Raw genomic sequence first — 9,536 nt, forward strand, 5'->3', positions numbered from 1 at the left:
TTGCCAGGGGTGGGGGGATAGGTAGAAGAGGGTGCAGGAGGGTAAATGTGATAGATGGAGACTTGATTTGGGGTGGTGAACAGACAATATTGTGGAATTCCAATATTGTGGAATTGTGCATCTGAAACTTGCATAATTTTGTTAACTAGTGTCACCCCCATAAATTCAGTAAAAAGGAAAAGACAAAATTAAGTACTAGCATATTCTAATAATTAGACACATTCACATTAATACACAGATCTTTCTGTCTATCCATCGCCCATCCACCCACCCATCCACCCATCCATCCATCCACCCGGCTAGAGAAGGAGAGTTAAATAGAAACTTACAAGGGGGCACTCAAAAAGAAAAACTGGAGTTACCTTCTGGAGGGTGGGCCCCCTGTAGTACAGGCTTCCCCTGCTAGATGAGTGTCCTAGGAACCCGTCTGTATCGGTGCACCAGCTGGTGTTGTTCAGAGGAGCGTTCAGCTTCAGTGAGTTTTGTTTGAAGACTCAACGTGTGTGCCCATTCCATGATGGGTGATTTACAAACACACCTGCCCACACCGCCGCAATGAGTGTTCCACAGTTTTTGATCAAAAACAGCATGATCCCCACTCATCCAGGATCTCTCCCCAAGCGACTTTTTTATGTTTGTTTCTCTGGATGAAAAAAGTCCTCAAAAGGAAACATTCTGCCGATCTGCCGATGTGGAAGAGGTGAAACAACAACAGAAGCACTAAAAAGCATAAAAACTGATGAGCTTGGAACTGTTTTGAGCAGAGGAAGAAAAGTCTTGATAGGTGTGTTGCATCAAATGGAGAGTACTTTGAAGGTGACTGAAATTTAAACACCTAAGAATAAATACACAATTTTTTATAACTATAGTCCTGTTTGGGGGGTTCTCTCTTATATTGTATTAAGTGTGAGTATATAAATGGATGATATATAAATCACACAAATAACTTATACTATTCTGTGCCAGATACTAAGGGGAAATTTTATAGAAAAAGTGGAAACTAAACTGGTCTGTAAGTTAAGGCTAGTAACTAAAGATGTAAAGTGGAACATAAAGTTCACCACAAGATAGGCTATGTCACTATTTGTTCCAGAACACAGCTGAAATATCCTTTTTTTCTGGTGGACCTCTTAAGCTGAAGTAAAAGTTTCTTTAAAAAGCCAGTGGAGAACACGCTATGCCAAGACAAAGACCATGCACACTGTTTTACACTTAGGGAATAACTGCCATTTTTTAAACAAGTAAGTACTGTATTTTAAAAGTAGTAACCCTTAAAAGTATGCATGAGTACTTCTAAAGCTCAAGGAAAATTGCAGCCACAAAACTCAGAATTCTGCACAAATCCTCCAAAAATCTAGATACGTTGACAAAGCAGCATGCTCTGACAACATAGAAAGACTGTATTAAAAATGGCAGCAGGGAAGAGAGGAGCTGGGACCTGGCAGCCCAGAGCTTCAGATTTCACCAGACTCGCTGGGACTGGGAACTTCATGAGTCAGCACTGCAAATGGGTCACCACAGGACACCCGACAGTGGCGCATGTTGCCTCCATGAGGGGTCATCAGCTGCTGGCTCTGAGCTGACAACAATCTCCAGGAACTCAAAATGCCTGCACTAGTTCATCAGTCAGGGTGGGGAAGTGCGGAAATCAGAGCTATTTAGAGTCTCAACAGCAGTCCATGTTACACTGAGTCCACTGCACCTGAAAGACCATTATGAGTTTCTATTCCACTGGAAAGAGCACACTTCCTAATTGTCAAAATCTCCATAGGTGTGTGTGGGGGGCTATTGTAACAGGAAAGATCAAGGACAACTGCTTCTCTCTGAAGAAATACAAGTAGTATGCATTTCAGGAGGAATACCAAGGATTCACGCTGTGAGTAAAGGAAGACTTGGAAGATGCAGGGGTGTGAGTTCTGTTGTGTCTCTGAATAACTCAACTCAAATACAGGGGCTTAGTCAACCTTGGATGATGACAGTAGATTACCATTAACTTCATCAGAGTGATGGCAATCACAGCTATCACTGCAAATACGGTATTTTTCTGGTGCAAATCACCGGAGCCCCTTGCACCAGGTATGCATGTGTGCACCTGTTGAGTGAGTGAATATTTTTTCCTCAATTTAAATTCATGAAGACCATGAGAGGGAGATGGCTTCTATCTGGCAGGTGCAGCAGAACACCCTGTCTGTCTTCCCTCAGGCTTCTTTGTATTCTCCTCATCTGTGTCTTCATGGAGTCTACAGAGGCCTCTTTGTATCCCAGAGAACATCATGCTAGCATTTAAAGTGATTGCATTATGCTAATTAGACCCGGTAGTGCTCCATTAGTAAAACTTAGAAGGACGAACACATGTTGACAGGTGATGGACAACTCCGTGAACGGTCAGGGCCCTGCCATATCAATAAAATTGCCAGGGTTCTCAACCTTGTCAAAATGTCCCCTATAAAGTGAGAGAAAAGTAGAGATAGCTTTTTTAGTGTGGCTAAGCAAGCTGTACATGAAAGATTCACTTCAAATTTCCCATCCCACTAACCTTTTGAATATCTTTCTTTACAGCAGAGGTCAGAAACTTTTTCTCCAAAAGTCCAGGTAGTAAATATTTTACATTTGTGCACCATATTCTCTCTTTTGCAACTGTGGTACTCAGCTCCGCCATTGCAGCATAAAGCAGCCATAGGCAAGCAGCGAATGGGCATGGCTGTGCCCCAATAAAACTTATTGATAGGTAACATGCTTTATTTGGCCAGGGGGTGGGCATAGTTTGGTGATCTCTGTTTTATGATATGCCAGGAAGTCCCAGCACACCAAGCTTACTGACTATAGAATTATAGTTTAAATTAGCCAGGCCCTCCCATTGGAAGAAACTGAAGCCAAATGAACAGCAGGCTAGGTAATGTAGTTCTCAGACCTGCCTCCCTGGTCTAAGCTAAATGTTTTACAGATGGGGCACACTATCAAATGATTTAGAGACCACGTTTTAGTAGTTGATATTCTGTGAGTACTGAGTATTAATTCTTAGGATTTCTGATGTACAATGTTCACATAGAGGGATAGTATGTGTATGCACACACACACACTATTAAGCACTGGGGAACCCTCACATCTCAAAGTTTCAATGCTTCTTGCTTTATGGCTAGGTGAAATATTTTAATGAAATGTGCTTTTGGGGGTGACACTGAAATTTGTTGGGAAAACATAATGATTCCCCTTCAGTTTCACATATCTCAGCATGAAATTTCTATGATCCTTCTAGCACTGTTCTCCAAATCAAAGTTTCTATCACTTAAAATGTTAATGATTAAGTAATCACAGTTCAGTGTGTGTATTTAGCTGACTCTGTTTTCATCATTATCTTGCATATCAGTATTGCACATCTTGAATTATCGGTGTATCATACCTGAAGCTCACATCTGTTTGTCTTGCACTGAATACAACCGATGCTTGGAATAATGCTCAGCAAGATTATCAGCACAGATCTAGATGATTGTGATTTTCTGTGACAGGGACCTCTCAACAAGACAAAAGAATACAAGGTCATCATTTTACCTCTAGACAGACCTTACAATACTTCAATCACTCCCAGACAGGTAACAAATTCCTTTTCCCATTTCTGCTGGGATGTTGTAAGTCTTATTACTTCTCTTTTATAGACCATTGATTTTTCTTACACACTCCATGTCATCATTACTGTCTGAGGAATGTGAATGCACCCTTGTTAATATAAACTATTTTAGTTTTGCTTTAATGAGTTTTCCCCAGCAAATATTAAGAATCAGGAATCCTTAAACTTTTGGCCTGCTCTTCTATTTACTGTTTGTATGACTTTAGGCAAATCACTTCCCCTTTCTGGGCCTTAGCTTTTCAGCTATAAAAGTAATAAACTGTTACAAACATTCCACAACAACACCCTCTAAATTCATGAAACCCCGTCAGTGGTATTAAACCACTTGCTCTTTCCTATAAAGTTTAACATGTCCATCTAGAAAATGAGAAGTGCTTAAAGTTGTGATTAACTTAAAGTTAATCATGTTCATATTTTTCTTACAATACTTGAAGACATTTCATTTAGATCTTGCATTGCATTCTATGTTTTAAATAATGTGGGGTGTATTAGATAATGTTGACTACTTCATCCTTTTGCACTCCTTGGGTTTCCACAATTATGCTACATGTCTAACCACTCCTTCTTAGGTCTCTTTTTCTAGCTCCTCAACTAGCCTTCCCCTAAATTCCACAGGGCTCTGCCCTAGATCTTACTACTTTATATAGTCCTCCTGGACAGGCTTATCTGCACACATGGTTTCAGGTGCCAGCTATATGTTGATGACTGCTAGTCAACATATCCAACTCATATAGCTCTGGCGTTGTACCTCCTTGTTCCGCTGCCTATGTGATGAGGACAATCGGGTATAGGACAGGCACCTCAGAGGCTGTACATCTCATGCCAAACTCATTACATTTCCCCAAGATTCTGCTTCTTTTCTGTGTTTCCTGTTCTTATTAAATGTTTCTGTCACTAACCCAATGGCTCAAGCTTCACACCTGGAAGTCATTTTTACATCTCATTATCATTTCCTACATTCAACTGAAGTCTCTGAAGAGTGTGACTGTGAGAAGTTAAAAGTTAAATAGCTTTGCTTTCCATCACCCCAAATAAAACAGCAAGTTTGGTTCACAGAGAACACAAGCTTGTGAATTCCCTTTGTAAAGGAAGAGTTAACATTTAAAAAGTATGTTCTTCTCCAAATTTGTAATCTACTTCCAGCCTAAAATCAGTGAGATGACTTAAGTGAATTCTCAACCTTCTTGGCTGCATTTTTAAAAAGGTGGACACACTCCAATTCAACTAGAAATACTCTTACTTTTATACAGGTTAAAACAACAAGCATTATGTATTTTGATCTAATTCTAGCCATTTGAAAGAAACAATCTAAAAAGAGGTCCTGTGAGATTTAGTTTTGTGCCAAATAAGAGGATTATGAAGCAATTCTACTGTGTTAGTTTATAATACTCAATTTCCTTCGTACATATAAGGTCAATGATTTGCTACCTATATTGATCTATTTTGTGCCAAATGACTGCAAAAATTCAAAAACACAAATACAGTCTCCCTTTCCCTTGCCTCAAGTTTTGGTTTTCTTTTACTGTATGGGACCCCATCAGAAAAATATTTACATAGGAATATACATAAAAATCCTACAAATTCCAGCCACGATGAACAGAATTATAAAGTTTTCTTAAAATTTTTACATAGTGTTTACTATGAGCTAGGCACTCTTCTAAGTATTTAATAAATATTAATATATTTAATTCTCAAAATGAGCCTATAAAATAGATGTCTATAAAGAGGGACAGTTCCAATTTTAAGAAATTAAAAAAACTGGTGCGCAGAGAGGTACATTGCCTAAGATCATGTAACCAGCAAGTAGTCCAGGTGGGATTCAAACCCAGGCTCTCTGGCTGTAGAGTGCCCATGCTTAGTTAGAATGCCAAAGTCACATTTCTCAACCTGACTTTGATCAAACTCAAATGGCACATGCTATACTTCTTCAGAATTTTTCAGGATAGTGCGCTGTTTTATATGAATTTTCAGATGTATAGAGAATCACTATAAAAATCTTCACAACCCCTATACAAATTACTCCTGCATAGTCTCCTTCCTTCTACTAGGCATGAGAGAAATGGTTTCCCTGAGTTCCAACTATCTGTCAGAAATTAGTTCCTGCAAGATATACTTCTGTCTTAAATTTACCTTCCACAAGATCAAGGTGATATTCAAAATGAGATTATTTAGAAGTGGCTCAGGACACAGCACTAGAAATGAAATGTAGGGTTCTGAAAAGACTCACAAAGAACAGAAATTTTGTCCTAAAAAAAGAAATGCTGGGAAATGCAGAACACATGCATTAACAACTTCCTAAGAAATCTGTAGCACTGCATAAAATGTTCGGAGCCAGAATCTGACCTTGTGGCTTTAAACGTGTTTGCGGTATATTTTTATAAACATGAGGTGTGTCTGGTCTGTGAAAGGAAGCCACACAAGAGCATTTACACAAAAGCAATTATTCTAACATATGTTCTAAATGGTGACATATACACAAAAGCAAATCAATCTTCGGGACAATGTTTCAATTTTGGACATTATTTCTGATTCTTAAACAATTATTTTCTATCTCCCTAGGCCACTGTACAGGAGCTCATGCCATTCTGTAAAATTTAAGCAAGGCCATTTATATAATTTAACTCATAATAAGCAGGGGAAAGCAAATTGGTAGAATGTAAATCAACATACATACTTAAAACAGACAAAACAAATCCTAATATATTATCTTAAAATACTGTGATTATAACAGGGTGCTGCCAAGAGGGGAGCCCCAAATAGGGATCTGTAGTAGGGCCCAGAAGAGCCTGGAGATAATTGGCTCCACACCACAGGGCACACCTGCCCAGAAAGCAGGCAGCTGGGGCCAACTGTGGGAGGAGCCGGAAATGGGGCTGCAGAGGAGGATTGGCGCTGGGGTTTAAACCCAGCAAGGCAGCCATTGGGCGTCTCTCTTTTGGGATCACGCGTCTGTTTAGGGCCACGTGGCTTTGGTGTCTTGGTTGGGACCATGAGGCTCGGGTGAGAGTCAGGACCACGAAACTTGGGAAATGTTCCCTTTTGCCACGTGGAGGGAGGGTGCTGGGAGGACTGTGTGCATTTGTGGGGAACTTTAGCTTGCGTTATTTCAAATGAACAATAAATTCCTTTCCTTTTCACGAATCTCTGATATTGAGAGACGTCTTTGCTCTGGCAGCGGACATAACGAACCTGGGGGGTTTCCTTTCGGGTAGTAGTATATTGCCTTTGAGGCCCCCCCTTGTTGCTCTGTAACTTGATGTCACCACTATTTAGCCTATCGGGTTTACACAACTTAAAGAGGGAAAGTAATATGACTTTTGTTCACCTTCCTTGTAGCCAACGTTTTGGCTAAACACTTTATACGTAGCTCTTCTCTATCAAACAGATTTTTAAAGAGTCAAATTCAGAGTCCGCACGTTAACGGTCAAGGCTGAGTGACTAACGGCCGGCAGGAACGGCGCTCATCCCGCCGCGCGGCGACAGGAGCGTGGGGGCGAGGGAGGGAGGACTGAGTCACCGCCCGCGCGAGAGGGAGCAGTCCTCGCGAGATTTCATCGCGACGCGGAGCGGCAGGCATCTTACAGAGTGTGTCTTGCAAAGCGGCCTGGTGACCGAAGTATAGGCTGAACCTGCTATGCCTGCTGCCTGCCCAGCGAGGGCCATGAGCGCCTCTTAGATGTCTCTCCTGTAATTGCCACCACATGCTCGGTGGCTTCTCGGGTCACCCGGAAAAGACTAGACATTTTTTCCCCTCTGTATGAGGGCTTCGGAATAGCGAAACAGGCCCCCCATGGAGCCAGCACAGTGCGCGTCCCAAAATACTACAACACAAAGTCAATACGCCCCATACGCTCCGCCAAACTCAGCACTGACTTTCACGCGAACACCTCAGCGGACAGCCTCTTCCGGTAAATAGTTCATTTTCAGGCGCGCTCCTTGACCATCAAGAATGATCTGGATCACCATCGAACACGCCTGCACTCGGTGACCTTGCGGGCTCCTTACGCAGACCTGTCCTGCAGCGCTGGTCAACGGGAGCAGACTCCCCTGTTCTCTCCCCGCACGCTCCCTCGCCGTCCGCCCCCGCCAGCACCCCCGGCCTGGGGCCTGGGGCCTGGGGCCTGGGGCAGGCGCCTGGGCCGGCCAGCGCTCGCTCACTGCGCGCCCTCCACCCGGCCTACTTCACGCCCAATGCGAAGACCGCAAAAACGGCCCCGTCTTCAACCAGCTTACGAGCAAGCAGAGGGTATTAACACAATGTAGAGTAGGCCCCCCCCGCCCCCCCCCGCCCTCACTCTCCAGGGGCTGTTCCAAGCCCCTGCAAACGCCTGAAATCTCAGATATTTCCAAGCCCTGTATATACTATGTTTTTTTTTCTCCCTCTCCGTATACGCATACCTATGCTCAAGTTTAATTTGCCAGTTAGGCACGGTAAGAGATGAACAGCAATAAGAAGGAAACAGCAATGGTAACAATGTACTATAATAAAAGTTTGGTGACCATGATTCTCTCTCTCTCAAAACATCTTACTATCTGTATTTACCTTTTCCCTGAGAGCGAACACTTGGCAGCTTTCCTTCTGCATACCCGAGTTGGCAACATCCCTGCCGCCGCACTTCGGAGCCACACACAGGGCGATGCCGAGACACAGGATGTGGTCACGGGCAAGGCTGAGGGACTAACAGGGACTAACGGCCGGCTAACGGGGACTAACGGCCGGCTAACGGCCGGCAGGGACAGCGGTTATCGGTTATGGGGCGGGGCTGCGTCACGTTCTGTCCGGGAGCGTGGAGGTGAGGGAGGAAGGGACGAGTCCCCCCACCCCCCCCACGACGAGAGGGAGCAGTCCTCGCGAGACTTCATCACGAGACGCCGAGCGGCACGTCACGCAAGGCCGTCTCGAGTTATTTCGGGGACTTTCCATTCGATATTTGCAGACCGCGCTGACCAACCGAGGGTAGTTGCATTTGTGGTAAGTGGAATCAGAGATAAGGTGGGGGGTTGGGGGGTGGGAACTGTTCTAGATTTTTGTGCCAGAGCCTGCGTAAAATCCTGAGAGGATGCAGACCAGGCACATCTACCGCAGGTGGCAGAAAAGGAGGCGCCTCGAAGTGCTTGCACCCGACGGGCAGTGGGGCAAAGAAGCGAGTGGCAGGTGCAACGTTACCGAGGCATGCAGGGAGAAGAACCTTCAGGGTTTCAAGTAATTTCATTTCGTTTTGAATTTTTTAATAGTTCATTTGTGTTATTTTTTTTCATTACCCTTTATCCCTCTGTACCACCGCCCCCTCCCCGCTCCACGCAGTCACCACACTGTTGTCTGTTTCCATGTGTTCTTTTCTTTCTTTTTTGCTCAAGTAATTTAACAAGAGGATAAATGGGGCAAGGGTGGGAGGATAAGAGGAATGAGGGAAGGACTGGAGTGGCGACCCAGGGAAATTTTGAGCAAAGTTGAAGTGTTTGGATTTTATCAGGGACGCTGCGGGAAGGGGCTGAGAGTTACTAAGGAGTGGAGGCCTCCCTGGGGCTTCCGGAGGAACAAGAACGTATAGATCAGAGGGAACTGAAAACTGCTACAGCGACTCGTGGTGGGGGAGCTACAATGGCCTGGGTGGCAGTGAGAAGGGGGAAATAAATCATTGTGAGGGGGACTATGAAGATGGAATAAATAAGACGTGAAACGGGTTAATCACTAAAGAATGAAGAGCCAGTTTTGTCGCCTAGGATTCTGATCCACGCCACTGAGTGGATCCCGGTGCTGTGTACCAGGAAGAAGGGTGGGAGGAGAGGGGGGCATTTAGTAGAATATGAAATAGGAAAAAGATTGATGATACCTGAATGTGCTGCATTTGGTTACATTTTTGGATTATTTGGAAAGGAGGGACAGGACGGAACAATGAAGAATGCATGC

Source organism: Phyllostomus hastatus, unplaced genomic scaffold (genome assembly GCF_019186645.2).
Source record: "Phyllostomus hastatus isolate PE091 unplaced genomic scaffold, TTU_PhHast_1.1 phas_contig_1021, whole genome shotgun sequence".
NCBI classification, from domain to species: Eukaryota; Metazoa; Chordata; class Mammalia; order Chiroptera; family Phyllostomidae; genus Phyllostomus; species Phyllostomus hastatus.